Below are 22422 nucleotides of genomic sequence, written 5' to 3' on the forward strand. Positions count from 1 at the left end.
ATAGTTACTAGCTTCAAAAGGTGTGTTGTTTAAGAAAAAGGTAACGGATCAGGGATGATGTCACCTCCCGGGACCTGTGCATGATGGGATTAAATTCCCATGTAGTTCCTACGAGGAAAATCCCCAACCTGCACAGGTCCCGTGACGTGACATCCTCACTGAGCAAGATAGTTAGTAACCAACAACTCATCTTCTAAAGCTATTATCTGAACTCAGGCTCGCAAAATGTTTAAACCAGGAATAAATTGTTTTACTGACCAACCATAATTGTAAGTTTATTTTCGCGGTTTGGACACCTTTTTACCTGTGTAGCCCAATTTTTTTGTAGAGGCAAATTTTTTTTTAACACCATCACCTTTTGGGGATACCACTTTTTGACCAGCTAGTTCTTTTTTACAAGTCAAAAGGAATTGTGAAGAGGTTTCCAACAGTCAAATCAATAGGGGTTGAACTGTCTGATTCTTCTTGGGCAATTAAAAAGTCTGGGGTCGCTAAAGAGTCTCTAAGCCAAGGCCTACTTGAATTGGTAGATCCGCCTATGCTTTGTCCTATGGTTTAGGATCTTGGAGATGCAGAAAGAGAGGAACCATAAAGCTCTTCTGGTGGACTATTTGCCTCAACTAGTGAAGTGGACGGTAATGGAATCCCATCATGCCCAATTTGTGTTCTTTGTTGGTTTTGTAACACTTCTGCAATTTTATCTAACCCTTTAGATACTTTTGCCAAACCTCCCTCTACTGCCGATGTTAGATTATTAATGGCTTTTTCCAGTCCCTCTAAACGGCTATCTACTTTTTTCATGTAAAGCATTTGTTGTTTTGTGTATTCATTAAGGTAAGAAGATTGTGGCCCTGTTAAACCTAGGTCGTCTGGAACTAAAATGGTAGGGATACTTGTGGATTCCTGGTCATTTGCTGGTTCATGGGCAGGGGGGGGGGCATCAATTGGATAATCTGGCTCTTCCATGTCCTCTATGGTAGTGTCATTATTTTCTAGGCATTCCATTTCTGTGGGCAATGTTTGATTGGTTCCTGAAAAATATCCGGGGAGAAAATTGTTTAGAAAAGGTAGCTTGTACATGTAGCATTTTTTTTATAGTTAAGTTTACAATTTGGCATTAAAATTGTAAGTAAGCAATCACAATTTTGTGTGCAAACACTGGTAGAATGATTTTTTAAGCATGAGATTAACTTCTCGGGTCGGCTCTCGTGGCAGGGGCTGGCCTGAGCAGTTAAAGACAAATACTAAAAGTCAGGGGCCTACAGATGTTGTAAAACTCCAACTCTCAGCATGGCCGAACAGCCAAAGGCTGTCCGGCCATGCTGGGAGTAGTAGTTTCTCAACAGGAGGAGGTACCCTGGTAATAAAACAGTGATCTAAGTGTAAAAGGCCACCGGGAAGAAAAGACAAATACCTTCTGCTTACCTAGTCCCGGTCCCTGCAGATGCCATTCCCCTCCGTGCGCTCCGGTCCCTGCTCTCTTCTTTATTCATCTTTATTCACCTTTTCAGCCAATCACAGGCCGCAGTGGTGTAAAGCCTGTGATTGGCTGAAGGGGAAAGGACTTGTTCTGCAGCAAAGACACTAGGTTTGAAATCTTCCCGGCAAACCTAGTGTGTGTTGCTGCAGAACAAGGTGACAAGGGGCAAAGAATGTGACAAAGGGGGGGGGAGGGGAATGTGATAAGGGGGGGGGGGGAAATGACATGGAAGGAGGAAGAATGTGACAAAGGGGGGAAAAGGACAGAGGGGGGAATGTGACAAGGGGGGAAGAATGTGACAAGGGGGGGAATGTGACAAGGGAGGGTGAATGTGACGGGGGAGATGTGAAATTTCCAGGCAAAAAAATTTACCACTTTTGGAACAAATTTCCACACATAATCCTACCGCCATGGATGTTAAAGGGCTTTTCATTTCTTAAACAAGCACAGCTCAGGTAACAAGGTGAAAAAATGCTAGAGCTGCGCAGTTATGTTTATATGTGGGAAAAGGACTCTAATTTTATCATCCTACAGTTTTGAATACATTCTGTAGTATGGTTAAATTATTAACTTGGTAAACAACTTAATAGCTTTCAAGCTGCATCTGTTGTCTCAAACAAACGCAATCACGTGCAAACATTTACTATTATCTTACAAACATATTTTAAGATTTTCAAGTAATTGTCATTAAAAACCAACTTACGCTGTGTAATGGCCGCCATGCACACATCAGCTGATCCAATCCCATGTATCTGTTCTGGGCGGTAACATGAAGCTACCTTTTCCTCAATGGTGGTCAATGTTTCTGGGCAGCTTGGACCGCCACCAGTCTGTTTGGAATATTTTGCAATTAAAGCCAGCTTGGCTTTTTTTTTTAAGTCATTCCATTTCTTTTTTAATTTCGGAATTGTTCTTTTAGCTATTCCAACTGTGTTGACTTTAGTCATTATGTGGCTCCATGAAGCATTGCTACCACCATAGGTATGTTATCATTTTTGGAAGGGAAAAGAACCTTAAAATTGACAAGAACCTGTGAATAAAGAATAATAACAAAGCAATTAAAATAACACAAAAGCCAATGTGGCTTGAATTTAAATACAAAGTCAATTTTATATTGGGGGTTTCTATTGCACAAACATTTAAAGCGGACCTTTCATATCATCCCCCCCAAAAAAGAAAAAAAAATATGCACAGTACCTCATCCTGATCATGTACATATACTTTTTATGTGTCTATAATCTACATTTCTTGCAGAATTAGCTTGATTTCTGAAATTCCTAAATTTTGTCCACTAGTAGCAGGGGGGGGGGGGGGGGGGGTCCTCACTGTGATAACCACTTCCCCTCCTCCCCCTCCCTCACTCTCCTCACTGTGTACCTAGAGCAGTGTTACCCAACAAGGGTGCCTCCAGATGTTGCCAAACTACAACTCCAGAGCATGCCAAAGGCTGCACAGGCATGCTGTGAGTTGTAGTTCTGCAACATCTAGGGGCACTGCAGACCTGTCATTCCTGAATTGTGTCCATTACATGGGCTATGATGCCGGGACACAGGCAGGCTGGAATGTATCCTAGGAGTCAGGGGTTAGGTTTTGGGCTGGCTTTTTACTACTAAATACTGAAATTCTTTAAATGAAAGCAAAAACAAAACCGAATAATTTGATATCATTTACAACATATGAAAAGTTTTAAAACATGATAGTGCCCTTTTTAATAAAATTCTTTGTTTAGTATAAGTACACTCCGCTACCAGGGTATAGGCACGCTACAGAAATAACCCAGGAAAGATATTTCCACGATACTCTGAGGTGGTTGGTGAGCAAATTGGGTTGATTTTTTAAAAGGTGTCTGGAGGAAAAGTTGCCCATTTGCCCATAACAAACAATCTGATATCTTCTATCAAAATTGAAACAAGGCCTCAGCCCAAAAAATGAAGCAAGCTGTTTGGTTGCTATGGGCAACTTGGCAATTTTTCAACACTACAGGCTTTGCATAATCTCCCCCAATGTTTACAGTACGTTTCCCCACAAAGGTGCCTCAAGATTGGTGAAAACTTCAACTCTCAGCATGGCTGCACAGCCTAAAGCAGTTTGTGTAGGCTGCGAATTTAAGCCTTGGAACAGCTGGAGGCACACTGCTTGGAAAACCCTTTTGGAGGAGTGGGTGAAATGCAGAGGCGTGGATTTCTAAATAGAAGTGCTCACCAAACAGTGTGCCTTCAGATGTGGCAAAACTACATCTCCACGCAGGGCCATATAGCCTTTAGCTGTCTGAACATGTTGGAAGTGGTAGTTTTCCCGTATTTGGAGGCACTATGGGTGAAAGCAAAAATTGGTAACAGTGTCGTTCATGATGCGGAGGGGCAAACTAAATTCAACTGTGTTTGACAAGCAGTGTGTCACAAAATGTGTTTAAAAGACACATTATAAAAATTGAAAGCAACCTACCTCGTCTACTAGAATCTCCATTTCTTGATCCGTATAGTTTTTTTTCTTGGGAGCACGAGGACGCCTTGGTGTTGGCCCTTCTGTTTCCTCAATATCACTCTCTTCTTGGGAATGGGAAGACATAAACTCATCTTCCACTGGTCTAGTAATGGCAGACGCCATGGTCTCTAGCATCTGCTGGGCAGCACTAGGCTGCTCAGGGTGTTTGGCTTTGGACTTTCTCTTTCTGGCCGTTTGTGACATTAAAAAAGGTGTCTCAAGGCTACTTCTAATCAAAAATCTAAAACTCGACCCTTTTTGGGCACTTAGTGGCACTTAACAAAGTCAGAAAGTGAAGAACTAAGCAGAACCCAGGAAAATTGACTATGTAGCCAAACTTGACTAGGAAATCTGCTTACCTGACAGGATTTTCCCTCTTTTGCCTACGTGCGACAAATTTATTAACCTAAAAAAACTAAATAAACGACTACAAAAGTAAACGATGATAAATGCCCCCCTATATGTTTCTATATATTCACATTATGTGGTAATTTGTTGTTTTTCTTCGATTTTTGAAGCAGCATGCCATGTGAATAAACCCTTAAATAGAAGCAGGGGTCCGTGTGAAAAGCATAAAACTTTTGCAGAGGCAGCATAAAGCCATTTGCCACCTCCTTGTACCATTCATTTTACTGTGTTATGTCACCCACTATAAAAGAAATACAATTCCTTACAAATTCTGTGAAAACAGCGGTTCGATTATATGACCACACATTCAGCGCAGCAAAAAACTGCATTACCTCAAGGAAACAGGTGCACTTCTGTGATCCCGTCTATCTGTGCAAAAAAAAAAAAGCAGGTTAATTGCTAGAATAAAAGGTGCAAGAAATTCAATTCAACCTTTCTTTTTGCTTTTTATGCAACATAAGAAGATCTCGAGGGATCAGGTTAATTTGTTGGCGCTGTGTTTTGAAAAGATAGCGAAGATAACCCGGAGTCCTGAACTTGTCAATCATTTTGTCCAGATTAAAAAAAAATAAAAATGAAAGGAAAGTAATTATTATTTTTGGCTCCAAAACATTGACTGTAGGGAAGACAATGCAATGTTCCTATGGGATACAAATGTCTTGCAAAATGCTCTTGGTCGGGTTGGTAAATGTCAGTAGATAATGTGCCAGATATACAGGGATCAGTAGGGTCCAAGATATACATTGCCTAGAAGGGGGTATAAACCTAGGACATAAGGGAATATTAAACTTTAACTGAAAGAGGAAGAATACGTTTTTGTTCTATTTTGTCACATCGTACAGTAGACTTTGCATTGTAAAACATAGCCGGTGGATCACCACGTTCATTCGCTCTGGTCGCTCAGATTATTGCAGTTTTTTTTTATCCATCCTTATGGTTTGTTTCAGTTCTCTACTGGTGAAAAGTATTTCTTTCAAAAGCTCAGTGAGATGGAACACCTGTCATGGTGCTTTACATCAGTTTGACAGCCAAACAAGCCGTTTGTCTTAAGTAATTCCTCACTATCAGTGTCTTTGGTTGGATATCTCCAGTGGTCATCTGACAAGGTCTTTGGTAGTCGGTGCTTGGACAATTCGACCAATGGGGTCCCAACTGGTGATAACAATTTTCTAATTTCCTATTCAACAGAAAAAAATTCTACAAAACGTATATAAGATAAAATTGCTTTCCTAATTGTTGAATATATCCATTTGACTGACAGTCTAAGGCTTACGGATGTTGACCTGCAAGACTAGCTGTGTATGTATTTACATAATATACCATTATGTAAAGTAGCGCCGAGGTAACCACTTGTGAAGGACTTACATGTTACTGTTTTGCTAGATAGCTTTGTGCTCTGTATTCTACACATATTCTGCACTGGCTATGCAGATTTATTTCAGTGTTGAGGGCAAGCACCTTGCACTTCGGGTCATAAGCTTAAAGTGTCCAGCAATGATGACCGTTATAAACACTTGCTCTCCATACTGTTCTGTTAACAAGTGAACTTTATCTAAAAGTCTACATTTTTCGGAATGGTGAAAAGAAAATAAATCTCAAGTGAAGACGTATTCGGATCCGCACAGTGGTACATGTTCCTAAAAAGTCAAATTTTTCCTTCCGGTTCTTGTTAACAGAAATGCAACCAGTTATTTGTGGCATACCTGGTGTTGTGGATGCTAAGATAGTAAATGTTACATTCTGTTTATAAACATGGGACCAAAGGGTTACAGTTTATCCTGTGGAGAATAAAAGCCATTTATGCTCCATTGGGAATTCTGAGAAAAAAGGATATGCAAAGCAACTCTATTAAGCCATCTTTTCCAGTTAGCTTTCCCTTAAAATCAGGGTTTCACTCTAGGAGTCTTAGAAACTGACTGGGAATGTATGCCAAGACCGAAATCAGTCCAGAAGAAAGAATATCCATCTGCAAACAGGTTTTGCCTCTCCTTAGTACATAGATTGTGCTGGCTAGTGAGAAACTTGTCGTTATAGGACCAAAGGGGCAAAGTTTCTCCTTGAGGAGTGCATCATAAAGATATGTGGAGATTTACAGACCATTTGATAAATGTAGCACATATTTAGATCTGTTTAGACCACACCCCAAACTTGACACCCCTTAACCATGGCCCATTCATTGTATGCCTTCTCTTTGTAACAAGAATTGTACTGTATGATCACATTCCTATGCCAGCGTATTTCCTCTACATCTACATCTCCTGTGTTTCCGCTAAGGCCGCAGTGAATCCAAGCAGCAGAGCTGTGGCCCCAACCCGCAAGGCCATAGTGAAGATGTAACTCTGGGCAAAGTAGATAGATTCTGGTAGGATCAGAATAAGGTGTATGATCGCTGGTTTCCCCACCACTGGAACCCCAACTCATAACCAAAGCAAGGGTCTTTAATCCCCCATTTCTCCTTAATGCACTACTGGAGGGCTGTGCTCGGCTGTTTCTTTCATCCCAACAGACTCTTTATGAAGGGTTTGACACATGCTCAACTGCTGTGCCATAAGGGATATGGGGAGTTCATTACCCTGTTCTAGTGATCTTGAAAAGCTTGTTTTGATATTCTCCTATGCTGAGGCAAGCCCAGTCACATCACTCTTCACAAACAGGACATTTTTACTTGTGATAGTATATCAGAGAATTACTGTACACAGGTGGAATGTACCCCAACAGGGAGCTACACATCAAACCTACAATCTCTTCATTAAACTATGCACAATGAAAAGAAATAACAATGACATGAATGACGTGCAAGAAAAGAGATGCCTCTCAACCTCTGCTGTGTATATGCAGAGGCCCGAAGGCATAGCCTACCTCTACTATGTACCTTGAATAATTCAGAATTATTAATGCAGAAAGTTTTGTAGCTCGATACATTCCCAGTATATTTAACAACACAGCAGCAGAGAATCTTGGAAAGATTGTCTGTGTGATTTTTTCCTAACAGTCATGGTCATGTTATTTTTTTATGTTACTTGTAGATAAAAAAAAAATAATAATCAAATAATGAACGCTATATAAATATTAAAATTCTGAATAAAAGAAAGCATGTTAGAGCACTATCCATCTGTAAAATGTCAGGACGGCGTGTAGCAATTTTCACATCCACCAACATTTGGAAAACTCAATTTACACCTTGCTCAATAACTACCCAATGCTGTCAGATTTGTTGCAAAGCTGCATTTCGTCATTTTCCAGTACAAAGGCATCTTTCATAACAAATAAAATATTGTGCTGTAAATCAATTAAATCTGATTTTTTTTTTTTTTTTTTTAGAAAACTCCTCTGAGAAATACATATAGCCTAATGCTGGTTCTGTATATAAAAATGACTTCCTTACCCATAGATGTCACAGACGCATATTTTGGTGTTTCTTCACACATTGTTGTAATGTTCGTATTGTTATGAGCTATGTTGTTTTTACTGTTAAGATTTTAATGTTTTGATGTGTATGTTGTTTATTTGTCACTATGGATGACCTGTCTTTTTTTTATATATATCAACTGGCTCCGGAAAGTTAAACAGATTTGTAAATTACTTCTATTAAAAAATCTTTGTCCTTCCAATAGTCATTCGCTTCTGAAGTTGAGTTGTTGTTTTCTGTCTAAGTGTATCTATCTGATGACTCACGTCCCGGGAGCTGTGCAGTTCCTATGGGGATATTCTCCCATCATGCACAGCTCCCGGGATGTGACATCATCATTGAGAAGTTAGACAGAAACTTCAGAAGCTAATAACTATTGGAAGGATTAAGATTTTTTAATAGAAGTAATTTACAAATCTGTTTCATTTTTCCGGAGCCAGTTGATATATATAAAAAAAGGTTTTGCCTGGAATACCCCTTTAAGGAGGTACTCCGCTGCCCCAGCATTCGGAACATTCTATTCCGAACACTCGGTGGGGGCTGCGTGGGTCGTGACCCCCTCCCTTTGACTTGCATTGAGGTGGCGTGACATTACGCGGGGCGTAGCTGTGACGTCACGATCCCGCAGCCCACACTCAGCATTTGGAACAAAATTTTCGAACGCTGGGGCAGTGGAGTACCCCTTTAAATCCTGAATATGAAGAAGAGAAATCCCAACATTCACCCAGAAGCGGCGAGTGCTGGAATTTCTCTGCTTCATGATGGACTGGGGCATACAATCCACAACTTCTTCCCAAAAGAATAGACTGCATCATAGGTTTTGTTTCAGAACTTTTGAGTGTCTGGAATAGACCACGAGCAGTAATATTGATGTTACAGAATCAGGATATGCTTTCCTTTAACGCCTATAGCTATTGGGGTGCAGAGGTATTAGTCTCATCTGAGTCACAGAAAATATATAAAAAATATACCATTAAAATAAATGTGCCATGCTAAAAATGTTACAAATTCTACCAATGGTAACTCTGTAGTAACCCAATGGGCACCCAATGGGGGAGTTGCAGGAGAACAAATGGACAGGTAGACCTTGTTTATCACTACCATTACTGCACTTTAGTACTTTAGTTTAGCAATTGGTGCGAATGATGTGCAAGGTAAAACCTATTTACAGTTCAGGGTAAAAGGGAGGTTTGTTGGTTGGCAGGGTGATACCTTATTTAGTTACCAGTTCGAATGTTTCCTCTTTCTTTTACTTGATAATTTCCACAATAAATTCTGCATCTGTCAGGACATGCTAAAAGTTGTGTTATTCCCCAAAGAATCAATGGAGGCCACAGGTCTGGGTAAATGTTGCCCATTTGTTTATGACATATTTGATATTGCTGTAGTTTTAACATTTTGATTTGTAAACATAAATACAGCTTGGTCTTTTACCTGACAGTCAAAATAACAGTGCTTGAGCCTTAGGGAGATATATGGTTGGTCCTTTAGGAACTTTGGGTTTCAGTAGCGGTAGGGGGAGTCAGACTTACAGAGGGCTCTCTGGGGCTCAACTCTCTTCATCCTAACACAGTGCTTGCTTACCCAGGATTTAAAGGGATATTCCAGTCTTAGCTTGTTATCCCCTATCAATACAAATATTACAACTCACACTTCATCCCTATAGATTTATAATGCATTTGAAAGGTCTTAAAGGAGTACACCGCTACTAGACATGTTATCCCCTATCCAGAATAGGGAATAACATGCATGATCGCGGGGGTCCAGCCGCTGGGGACCCCTCGATCTCTGCCGTGGCACCCCAGTCATCTGGTGCACGGAGCAAACTCTGTGCAGTGCCGGATGACTGGTGAACACAGCCGCCACGCCCCCTCCATTCATGTCTATGAGAGGAGGTGTGACGGCTGTGTACTAGCCCCCTCCCATAGAGATTAATGGAGGGGGCATGGTATGACATTGTGATAACGGAAGCCCGAGGCTTCCGTGACTGTAATGCCGCAGCGCCGGCCTGGAAATCGCAGGGGGTCCCCGCTGCCAGACCCCCCACGATCAGACATGTTATCCTCTATCTTTTGGATAGGGTATAACATGTATAGGGGCGGAGTACCCCTTTTAAGGCATTTTCACTGTTTTCAGATTTTATGTTTTGGCCTTACCAAAATAAAAAAAAGTTTCCCCATCACTCAGCACATTCTGAACGCAACCCCATAATGAGAGTGGGAAATTATCTTTGCTAAGTTATTGAAAAGGTAAAAAGTTAAAGGGGTACTCCAGTGAAAAACTATTTTTTTTTTTAAATCAACTGGTACCAGAATGTTAAACAGATTTGTAAATTAGTTCACACAAAAGAGGCGTGGCCGGACACCCTCCATCGGTGCTGTGCTGATGGGACGGAATGCACTGGTCTGCGGCAACAGATCAGGCTAACTTCAGTCGGGCTATCCCCATGCAAACAACTATTAGAGGTCGTGCTGACACATGTGAGGCAGTCAAATGGTAATCCAAGTACAGGTAGAAGTGAAGAGAAAACGGAGCACAGACCTTTAGTTGCAGATGATCAGGAACTTCTTTATTGAAGACCAGGGGACACCATATGCTGGGGGAGCAGGACACCGGACAGTTCGTGGGCTACGACCGTATCGCGCTCCAGCGCTTCATCTGGGCCTTTAAGGGCCAGATGAAGCGCTGAAGCGCGATACGGTCGGTCGTAGCCCACGAACTGTCCGGTGTCCTGCTCCCCCAGCATATGGTGTCCCCTGGTCTTCAATAAAGAAGTTCCTGATCATCTGCAACTAAAGGTCTGTGCTCCGTTTTTCTTCACTTCTACCTGTACTTAGATTTGTAAATTACTTCTATTTAAAAAATCTTAATCCTGTATTTATCAGCTGCTGTATACTACAGAGGAAGTTCTTTTATTTTTAAATTTATTTTCTGTCTGACCACAGTGCTCTCTGCTGACACCTCTGTATGTCTCAGGAACTGTCAAGAGGAACTATCTGCTCTTGACAGTTCCTGAGACAGACAGAGGTGTCATCAGAAAGGACTGTGGTCAGACAGAAAAGAAATGTAAAAAGAACTTCCTACGGATCATACAGCAGCTAATAAGTACTGGAAGGATTAGGATTTTTAAACAGAAGTAACTTACAAATCTGTTGAACTTTCTAGCACCAGTTGATTTAAGAAAACATAGTTTTTCTCTGGAGTAACCTTTAAATATTGCATTAACATAAGTATTCAGACCCTTTGGCACACCTTTGGCAGTTTGAGAGTCCTTTAGGTGCTTTTTCGAAAACTCAGCGCAGCTTTTATTTGTCTTTTTTTCTGGCCACTCATAAAGCCCAATTTGTTAGATTGCTGCATTGATGGTTGACCTACTGAGACTTCTCCCATCTGCACACAGCTGGAAAGGCTTAAGGAACCAATGCCCTACTCCTCATTAACATAGTTTGGTGGGGCAGGCAGGAGTCCTAGTTGTTCCAAACCTTTTTCCATTAAAGAATTATGAAGGCCACTGTGCTCTTGGGAACTTTCTCTCCAGATATATACAGTGACCCCCCCCCCACCTACAATGGCCCCGACATACGATCATTTCAGCATACGATCACTCTCAGAGGCCATCGCATGTTGACGGCATCATCAACATACGATGCTTTTGTATGTTGGGGCCATCGCATAAACGGCTATCCGGCAGCGCAGACTGCTTCAGCTGCCACCGGATAGATGTTTACGGTGCCCGGTGCTCCGGGGACGATCACTTACCTGTCCTCGGGGCTCCGGCGCGTCCTCTTCGGGATCCCCTGCATCGTCGGCTCTCTCCATCGTCGTCATCACGTCGCTGCGCACGCCGTCCCGTCATCCAATAGGAGCGGCGTGCGTAGCGATGTGATGGCGGTGACAGAAAGCGAGGATGCCGCGGAAGCAGAGGCCTTGCCGGAGCGTCGGGGACACGTGAGTATAACCTCCAATACCAGTGGTCTTCAACCTGCAGACCTTCAGATGTTGCAAAACTACAACTCCCAGCATGCCCGGACAGCCGTTGGCTGTCCGGGCATGCTGGGTGTTGTAGTTTTGCAACATCTGGAGGTCCGCAGGTTGTATACCACTGTCCTATACTTTACATTGCACGGATCCCTCAACATACGATGGTTTTAACAAACGATGGTCAATTTGGAACGGATTACCATCGTATGTTGAGGGACCACTGTACCTCCACACAGTCCTGTCTCTGAGACTGCAGCATAAAATGTAAATACAGTGAAAGGGTCTGAAGAACTGTAGAAATGCTTTGTATAATGAGGCCATCCAGTGAAGCTGGACAGAGATTGCTGCAAGCCAGGGAGTGAAGTGCGTGTATCTGTGGCATGTAAAAAGTTTATTTTTAATGTCAGGAACACTATGATGGTGTCGATGAGAATGTGTCATCCACGTACATCCACTGGAGCCATCACCCTCAGATCAGTGTAGATTTTAGCAGTTTTAGATGTCTGTTCATACTGCAGTCCTCATTTTGCCAGGTTTTCCCATCATGATTCGCTCCCATTTGTTTTGCTTTGCAGACTGTAATACTTTAACATTTCGAGAAAACAAGACTTGGGAAATACAAGGACAATATTTCCATCTGTCCTTTCCCTTGTGTTCTCAGTTTGACAGTGTAGTGAAAATTGTTGTGCTGGTAGAACATCTTTCCTTTTTGGTGAATGTGATCATATCCTTTTTATTACAGAAAACTACCTTGTCGGGTTCGCTATTTCCCCTGCCTGTCTCAGCGCTATTTAAATCTGGGTTAAGTGCTGTCTGTCAACTGATAGGATCAAAATGTCTATTTTCTCGCTCTCTTCTCCGACACGCAAAGGCTTTGATTAACACGGTAGTTCAGGAATAAAAGCAATGTCTGTATTTTTGCCTTATAGTCATTGACATTTTAACGGTATTTGAGGTTATTTCCCACATAAAGTAGGCTGAGCCGATGGAGTTACAGTGTTTCTCCTTGTGATTCCAACGACCACAGAAATGAAGGCAGAGAAATATTTTAATGCACTAAAATGATCTAAAACAATAAAAGTAAACAGCACTAGCAACATTTATAATAAAAATGTTACAGTATAATAGTGTTACTTAGTATAGAGTATGAGGGCACGCCAAAGAGATTGGGAAATTGAAAACATTTGATCCATAAACATTTTGATCCATAAATTTAAAATACTCTCAAATACGCTCTATAAAGAGCATAAAACCCTTCAATACAGAGTAGGTCTAGCAAGTGTTCTTACTTTCTCACGTTAACTTGAATAGGACAACACTGCAGTACCTTGTTCCTCCGCTATCCACAATTAGTACTGCATTTGCAAGTACAAAGGTAAACACTGTTGTAACCAAAAGCCAAAAGGGGTACTCCACTACTTATCTCTATACGCAGTATGGTCCATACATTCTCTATGGGAGCATCAGAGAGCAGACCCCCTGCGATCAGAAACGTATCACCTATCCTGAACATAGGGGATACGTTTTAGAGAAGGGGAGTACCCTTATAAGGGGTTGTCAAGAGAGCTTGAAAGGTTTTTCATTTTCTTGTTCAATGGCGCTCAAATTTCTATCCTGTGTTAACACCGCCTGATAGGTTTGTGTAGTGGCAATTGTTGTTCAGAAGTTGCTGCAACACTGTTTGGTTAGTGGGCACTACCTGTGGGTATGGTTTTGTCCTAATTCAGCTGTCATAATTTAGTGCCAGTCCAGGCCACCCCTTCAAGTCAGAAAAACTATCCGGCCATGTTGGCAGGGGATATTAAGTGAAGCACCATGGAGTAATGAAAGCTAGTACCTTTTCAGCTCCCATACAACCCCTTTAGGGAGACTGAAAATTTCCATTTGCAAAACATGGTTTTAGTCAAACTTCTAGATAAAAGTTATCAGAGCAGGAACTGTTTTTCAGTGGTAAAGCCTATATATGCCCACGACCATCAATAGATTAAGCCATTTACTACTGTACTTTAGTTTCTTTAGTTAGATAATCCAAACAAGTAGAAAAGGGAGAGGCACTCACCAATATGTGAAAAAAATACACTTTATTCAATGTGTAGCTAAAATAGCTAAGTATGCACGGGTTCTGATGTTACTCCCATCAGCATGGTAGTGCCATGCTGATGGTGGTAGCTTCTAAACTCATCCATGTTTAGCTTTTCTATACCTGAAAATTGAATAAAGTCTTTTTTCTGCACAAAGACTGGTGAGTGCCTCTCCCTTTTCTACTTCTTTGGATTGGAAGATTGTGCTACTATATTATTCTGGAGATTGAGCACCCTGTAGTGTATATTTACTATATGCTGCCAACCTGTGCCGTGGCCATCTGACATTGCTGCAAGAGACATGGTTTGTTTGGTTGTGTTGGCTTCTGTACCTCCTAGCCTTGTATAACCTTTCTTTATTAACCGAAATCTACATACAAAATAGCAGGGAAAATAAAAAGACAAATAATAATGGTACAGTAGACCCTTTAATGCAAAGTTTGCTGAGCTCCAAACATAACATACACCTAAAAGGAAAACCAAGCTGAATCATTAGTATAGAAATGTAAGTAAAATATATAAATATTTATTTAAAAAATTATAAAAAATACATAAAAAAGAGGACTTCATGTATAAAGGAACATTAATGAATAGAACTACATCACCAGAAACCTACAAATTATCGCAGAGTACATTCCGTATACACACACATTATATAAACCAAATAGGGAATATATATATTATACTGGGACAGATAGCAGAACATCTAGCATAAGTATGTGCAGTTAAGCAAACAATTGGTAAAGTGCAAAACGCTACTGATACCTAAAGTTCCTTGGCATGTGCAAATGTATGGAAGCCATACTGTTATGCTGGGAGTACAAATAATAGGCTATACAAACCCTAGGGGAGGATTGAGAGATAGTGCAGGAAACCGGGATGGCGACACTTCTTTCTTTAGTAGGGCAAATAAAATAGAGAGCCTTAAAGGGGTATTCCAGGATTTTTTATTTGACTATGCTACAGGGGCTGTAAAGTTAGTGTAGTTCATAATATAGTGTCTGTACCTGTGTGTGATGGTTTTCTCACAATTCTTATGTGATTTTCAGATTTTTCCCAACTTGCAATGCGGCTCAGACCTGACTCACTAGTCAGCTGATGACAGGGAGCCTGTCTGCTTCAATGGGTGGTGGGATCAATCTGCAACTAATGCAACAGCTGTAGGCACCCTGATTGAAAACCACAGGTATTTTGAATGGATGCAGCTCATTTATGTTTCAATGGGTGGGGTGGCTAATGTGTGGGAGGGAGGAAAATGGAATTATGGGATTTGTAGGCAAAAAAGATAACTCAAACAGGAAATACCAGTTCACAACAAGCTAGCCACAGTGTTATGGTAATCTCACAACATAGCCATTTATCCCCAAGACAAGTGCAGAGCCTTCCTAAGCATGTCCATTACTGTCTGCCAGGTACGTACTAAAATCACCTTATGGTGGATAACCCCTTTAAGGGAAAGATGAAACTTGGTCATTCATTATGTTGCTTGATTTTACCAACAAAAGGGTCTGGTATCTGTAAAAACCTTCACCCACTTGCTTGCCAACAATGCACTACCTCTATGGAATCCTGCACTAGTTCTCGCTACCTAATAGCAAAAGAGATAAGACCACCCATGGCTATGCCCACTCTTTTCAAGGGCACTGAATTAGCCACAACTGCTGCCTCCCAACAGCTGGAGGTACATCGGTTGGGAAACACTTATCTAAACCAGTGGTCTCCAAGATGTAGTTTTGTAACCAGCAGGAGACCACAACAACAGACTGAAGGAGCCTTTTCGAGACTGTACATGGGAGTCATTTATAATAAAAAAAACCTTGAGGCCCCACAAAAAGTGCGATGCTTAATATCTCATTTTAGCAGATGCAATCTCCAAAAGGCCAATGTCAAAACCATTGTAAAACTCATCCAGCATTATTGCCTCTCTTCTTCACAAAGTAACCACTGATATGAGTTAAAAGCCTTATCAGCTAGAGAGGGTGCAGAATCCCACTAAGAGTGCTTGATAAATGAAGAAGGGGTCGACGTGACTGCAAGGCAATGTTACCTTATCCGTAAAAAGCATTTATCGGAAGCAAATAGAAAAGGATATAAATTGCTGATATATCTTAAGAAAACTGGAAGCACCTTGGATTCTGCCAGCACAAGTGGAGTTCATTAATTATTCTTAGAAGTATATATGGTGTTATCAAATTCCATACCCCTGGCTGCTTGACAAGCATTTTGCAAGAAAATAGCAAGATTCAGATGCTCATGTTTTAACTTTAATTGGAAGGAGAAATACATTTCTTTGCCAATATGAATCATTACTTTGAAGATGTTAGTAGAAAGTAATGAAACTTTTTCATACTCTTGATATTTTATAAACTTTATTGTACGACAACATGAAATACTTTATATTTGTGCTGCCTGCTCCAATATGATCAGTTCCACCCTGGATAATGTCTTTTGCTACTGAACTCAATGTAAGATTATTTCTATAGTATATCATTTCACGGTGTGATATATCATTTTAAACAATTCCCTTGTCCATCCTTCCCCTAATTCCAATTTAAGTTTGATCAGTTACTTTATTAAATCCTGTATATACTCGAGTATAAGCCGACCCGAATATAAGCCGAGGCCCCTAATTTCACCCCAAAAACCGAGGAAAAGTTATTGTCTCGACTATAAGCCTAGGGTGGGAAATACATCATCCCCCCATGTCATCATCCCCCCGTCATAATCCAGACCCCCATCATTAACAACCCGTCATCACCCACCCCTTCATCATCACCGCCTGTCATCATCCAGACCCCCGTCATCATCACCCTGTCATCATCCCCCCCTGTTATCATCCGGACCCCCATCATCATCCCCCCCCTTCATCATCACCGCCTGTCAATCCCTTCATCAGTGGTCTTCAACCTGCGGACCTCCAGATGTTGCAAAACTACAGGGTTGAAACAACTGGTGGTCCGCAGGTTGAAGACCACTGCGGCCTTCGTCATCATCCAGACCCCCCTTTAAGTTTTCTACTCACCTCCCCTCGGTAAGAAGGAAGGGTGAGCTGGTCCGGGCCATCTATGCTGCTGGGACCGTCCGGTGGGGAGGGTTAGTCGTTCCGGGCTGTCCATTTTCACGGGGAGGCCCTCTTCTCCACTACGGGCCTGGAACCGGACTAGTGACGTTGCCTTGACGACGACGCACAGGGACATTCATGCGCAGGTACGTCTGCTGCGCATGGACGTCCCTGTGCGTCGTTGTCAAGGCAACGTCACTAGTCCGGGGCCGGCCTGGAGCGGAGAAGAGGGCCTCCCGTTGAAGATGGACAGCCCAGAACGGCTAACCCTCCCCACCGGACGGTCCCTGCAGCATAGATGGCCCGGACCAGCTCACCCTTCCTTCCCACCGAGGGGAGGGGAGTAGAAAACTTAAAGGGGGGTCTGGATGATGACGAAAGGCTGCAGTGGTCTTCAACCTGTGGACCTCCAGCTGCTTCAAAACTACAACTCTCAGCATGCCCGGACAGCAGATGGCTGTCCGGGCATGCTGGGAGTTATACTTTTGAAACACCTGGAGGTCCGCAGGTTGAAGACCACTGAAGAAGGGATTGACAGGCGGAGAGTTCACTCAAGTATAAGCCGAAAAATCGTGCTGAAAAACTCTGCTTATACTCATGTATATACGATAGCCCTTTTCTTTTACTATTCTCTTCCTAACTCAGTACATGTCCTAGTTACACATTATGCCCCCTTCAAGTCAGGGGAAAATGTCCAGTCATGTCAGCACATGGTAAAAGGCGTGATCTTTCATTAAAGGGGGGAACAATGTTCATTTCACATATGGAACATATCAAACTGTCCCTGTTGTTTTTTCTTAACATGACCCCATCAACATCCCCCCTCTCCCCATTTACACACCTGATTGGGAAAATTTAACCTATTAGTTCACTAGGACTTAATATAATTTATGAATACACCAATGTACACAGTTGCTAATCCAAAAAGGATTGGAGAAGGAATGTATATAGATACCCAACGTACTCCTAGGAATATAGTAATGGACAATGCTAAATCTGCTGATACAGCGGTAAACTACACCACCTATATACGAGAAAGCTGTGGCAGACACATAGTGGTTTCAAAAATACAATTGTTATTGTTTAAAACTACAAAAGTGATAAAAACAGAGATGTGGAAACTGAAAACAATGGACGTCTCCAAAACTGAAAACAGCAAGTCAGAATACACTAATCCCATATGTATGGGCATATAGACTGCAAGACCGACATTAATGTACAACAATATCATATGAACAGCAAACCAATCTCAGATACCCACATGTGCGAGCAGAAGAGTGTAGTCAGGAGGCGTCCACCCCTACGACTGTTTCAGACTTGCGGCCTTCCTTCTTTGCACCTGCACTTTAGTTACAGTGCGCAATACTATTTGTTCATACGATATTGTTGTACATTTATGCCAGTCTTGCAGTCTATATGCCCATACAGTGGTCCCTCAACATACGATGGTAATTCGTTCCAAACGACCCATCGTTTGTCGAATCCATCGTATGTTGAGGGATTCGTGCAATGTAAAAAGTGCATTTAATACTCACCTGTCCCTGCCGCTCCGGACCTCGTCCTCACTGCTCCCGATGCTGTCCCGCAGCTTCGGCGTCTTCTTCGGGATCCTCCGGATTCTTCCGCATCTTCTCCAGTGTCCGGGCCTCGCTTTCTGGTGACGTTATTACGTTGGTGCGTAATAACGACGCCGGAAAGCGAGGCCCGGACCCCGGAGAAGATGCGGAAAATGCCGGAGGATCGCGAAGTGGACCCGGAGCAGTGGGAATAGGTAAGCGAACCTGCCAGGGATGCTTAAACTGCTATCCGACAGCAGCTTAAGCATTTTGCGCTGTCGGATAGCAGTTAATGCGATGGCCCCGACATATAAAAGCATCGTATGTTGATGCTGACATCGACATGCGATGGCCTCTGAGAGGCCATCGTATGTCGATTTGATCATATGTCGGGGCCATCGCATGTCGGGGGGTTACTGTACTGTACAAATGGCATTAGTGTATTCAGACTTGTTGTTTTCTGTTTTGGAGACGTCCATCGTTTTCAGTCACCACATCTCTGTTTTTATCACATTGTCTTTCGTAGTTTTAACCAATAAAGGTTGTATTTTTGGACGAATTATGTGTCTGCCACAGCTTTCTTGTATATAGGTAGTGCTGAATATAATTTAGTATCATATAGCATAGCTTACTATCTGCCCCAGTTCTGAAACCACCAACAATCCATTTGCTTTGGGGGTCTTAGTCCTGCACTTCCTGGTTGAACAATTGTTCAGTACTACAATTACCAGAAGGCATAGCTTTCCCTCTGCTCTTTCTTACAGTCCTCACACATTACCTACTTCCTTCCCACAGCAATCCTGCCAGAGCTGTTGTATAACATCTAATTTCACAGCAGACAGTATGTATGAAACAGTAAATGAGGTTGCAGCACCTGCTGCATGCATTCCACGCATCATCTTGGGAGAGAGGGGGAAGCTGGGGAGCTGCTGAGACAATACCAAACTGAAAATAAAAGAACCATGTAACTTCTTGTCAGGGATGAATCAGGTAAAAGCATGCTAAAGCCAGTACAATTTGTGATAACACTATATTAGTAAGTTGTTTATCTTGGGATGATTATTTTTTTATTGAAATACAATTTTGCAATACAGGAAAACCCCTTTAAGGCCCTATTCACACTGCCGTTGCGCCCCGTCAAGAACAGCCGTTAAAGTCTCTTTATTTTTGTGCCTTTAGCGGCTGCTCTTGTGATGGGACACAACAGGCAACAACGGGTCCTGACGGCTCCCATTCACTATTATGGGGGCCGTCGGATCCTGTTGCTATTTGACGGGAATAGCAGGAGAAAAAGACGATGCAAGTAGTATTTTTTCTCCCGCTATTCTCCCCGGCTCCCCCGATGAACGTCACACTGCCGTGTCCTAACGGCAGTGTGAAAGAAACCTAAATAATAGTGACATTTATCTACTGTCAAGGTGAATTTTCACAAATTGACATTTCATGATGTCACTAGCTTTTTTGGAATAAATCCAAAGCCATGCACAAAGACATACAATCAGGTTGTTCTGCTGTCCCTTTAAATGATCTGCTTTATTTAAAAAACTATCTCAGAGGAAGTATGGCAGGGCTTAGTATTTGCCTTCACTGAAACGATTTATGGGGGTATTTTAAAAACAGATTAGCAGAAGGTGGCAGAACTCAGTTATCATTTGTATGATTCGTTTCACCTTGTAACCATGTCTCAGAAAATGCAATTAACAGTTTCATATTTAGCGTGGCCGAATCTTTTAAATTTTTTTTCCTGTCTCCCTCTCTCTCCGCCCGCTGCCTGGTGTGTAACATTTGCATCATAAAAAAACAGCTAATTGGTAAACATATCCTTGCCAGATTCTTTGCCATTCACCCAATTCTCGTAATGTTAATTGGCTCAGCTTCAACACACAGTGAATGGGTTTTCAAAGGGAGCGGCAGATTACAGAGAGCTTGCGAGCACTTGTGTTTCACAGTACTGACTCCAAGGAGACTCGGTGTAAAAAGAAATAAATAAATAAATAAATATTTTGAATTAATGCTGAATCCAGGCGCTCTCATGTCCAGCTGTTACCATGGGAACCATTTTGTCTTCTAATCTGATGGCAGAGCGTGTGTGTGTTTATTAGTATACAAGGTACTAATGACCTTCACAGTCTAACCCAGTAAGACAGCAACATTTCAGCACTGCGCTCACAGTCAGCAGCCAAGTGATCTTTTCTTCACCTCAGCAATTCGAGTTTTTTTTTTTCCCCCTGAATGTTTTTTCTGTTCGTTATTTGGCAACATTGAATTCCGTTCATTAAAGTCACAACTCACAACTGTTTACAAATGATTCATGGCCAAAGTGGGGGCTGCGTATGTTAGTTGGTAAAATAAATAACATGTGGTACAATACTGGCTGTTTATCACATTATCTTGTGACACTTAGGAGCGACATGATTGAACTGGAATTAGAGGATATGCGATTAGACTATTCTTTATGTCTTTTATTCTTAGAATATTATACTTTATCTTCAGAATTCAAACAAGCATATTTGTTTTTTTTTTATAAAATCACATGTCTTTTCTAATAACCAAATAAGATGGGACTTTTCTGCAGAATGTGCAAGATAAGAAAAAAAACATCTTAGGCTCCTTTGTGTTCCAACACGCATACCACCTCAATACAATAATCCCTGTCTATAGTTCCCCAGATGATTATAATGCCCCCTTGGTGCCATATACAGTAAAAGTGGGTATGTAAGTAGAACCACTCGGGGGATCTAGTGAATGACCTGCAAAGAGCTGAGACCAAAGTAACAAAGACTGCCATCAGTAACACACTACGCCACCAGGGACTCAAATCATGTAGTGCCAGACATGTCCCCCTGCTTAAGCCAGTACATGTCCAGGCCCATCTGCAGTTTGCTAGAGAGCATATGGATTTTCCAGAAGAGAATTGGGACAATGTCATATGGTCAGATGAAACCAAAGTAGAACTTTATGGTAAAAACTCAACTTGTTGTGTTTGGAGAAGAAAGAATGCTGAGTTGCATCCAAAGAACACCATACCTGCTGTGAAGAATTGGGGTGGAAACATCATGCTTTGGAGCTGTTTTTCTGTTAAGGGACCAGGACGACTGATCTGTGTAAAGGAAAGAATGAATGGGGCCATGTATTGTGAGATTTTGAGTGAAAACCTGCTTCCATCAGCAAAGGCATTGAAGATGAAATGTGGCTGGGTCTTTCTTAAACTTATTTTTCCACCATAATTTGCCAACAAATTTTTAAAAATCAGACAATGTGATTTTATGGATTTCTTTTGTTCTCATTATGTCTCTCATAGTTGAGGTATACCTATGACAAAAATTACATGCCTCTCTCATCTTTTTAAGTGAGAGAACTTGATCAATTTGTGGCTGACTAAATACTTTTTTTGTCCCACTGTATATGTCATAACATTCATGTGCCATTTAATTTGCTGACCTCTTCTAGCTACTGTACTGTGTATTATCATCTGCTGTCTGTAGGATCAGCATGTGGACTAATTTGGGTACTGATCCTGCAGACACAGGAGGGTTAATTTGAGTGGCATATAACATTTGATGGGACCTCCCAGCAGGTACAGTATTCTGAATCCTGAAATAATTAAAAAATATGGGGAAAATAGCCTAAATGTGATAGCATTCATCCACTTTAAAAAATTGTCCTGACATTTCAGTTCCCACTTTGTAATGAGAATATTGAGTGTGATATTGTACCCTATCTATGTGTGCTTTATCTTGCATGTGCGTTAAAGTATTACGCCGAAAAAAAAAACACAAAAAAACCCCACAGAGACGATGCAATTATTTACAGGAATGAAAAGATGCAGATAAAGCTTTGTGGACAGAATAGAAAAGGAAAGCTACTTTTTTTTTAATCTAAGTACATCAAGCAGCCAAGCTATTCCTGTACATCATTTGTAGAAGACAGATGTGTTCTCCTTCACTGCACCCGATTTACTC

The 22422-nt window shown here is 41.6% G+C and overlaps 1 protein-coding gene and 1 long non-coding RNA gene across 2 annotated transcripts in view; one reads left to right on the forward strand and one right to left on the reverse strand.

The window, feature by feature from the left end:
- PTPRN2 (protein tyrosine phosphatase receptor type N2) overlaps positions 1–22422 on the forward strand; it is a 1048643-nt gene that overhangs the window by 563554 nt on the left and 462667 nt on the right. The gene's annotated exons all lie outside the window — the stretch shown is intronic.
- On the reverse strand, positions 922–4062 carry LOC130273185 (uncharacterized). Its single transcript, XR_008843901.1, has 3 exons — positions 3926–4062; positions 2184–2510; positions 922–1031 (listed from the first exon to the last, which is right to left on the reverse strand). It is a non-coding gene; the product is annotated as an uncharacterized LOC130273185 (long non-coding RNA).

The sequence above is a fragment of the Hyla sarda genome, chromosome 5, assembly GCF_029499605.1.
Source record: "Hyla sarda isolate aHylSar1 chromosome 5, aHylSar1.hap1, whole genome shotgun sequence".
Taxonomy (NCBI): Eukaryota; Metazoa; Chordata; class Amphibia; order Anura; family Hylidae; genus Hyla; species Hyla sarda.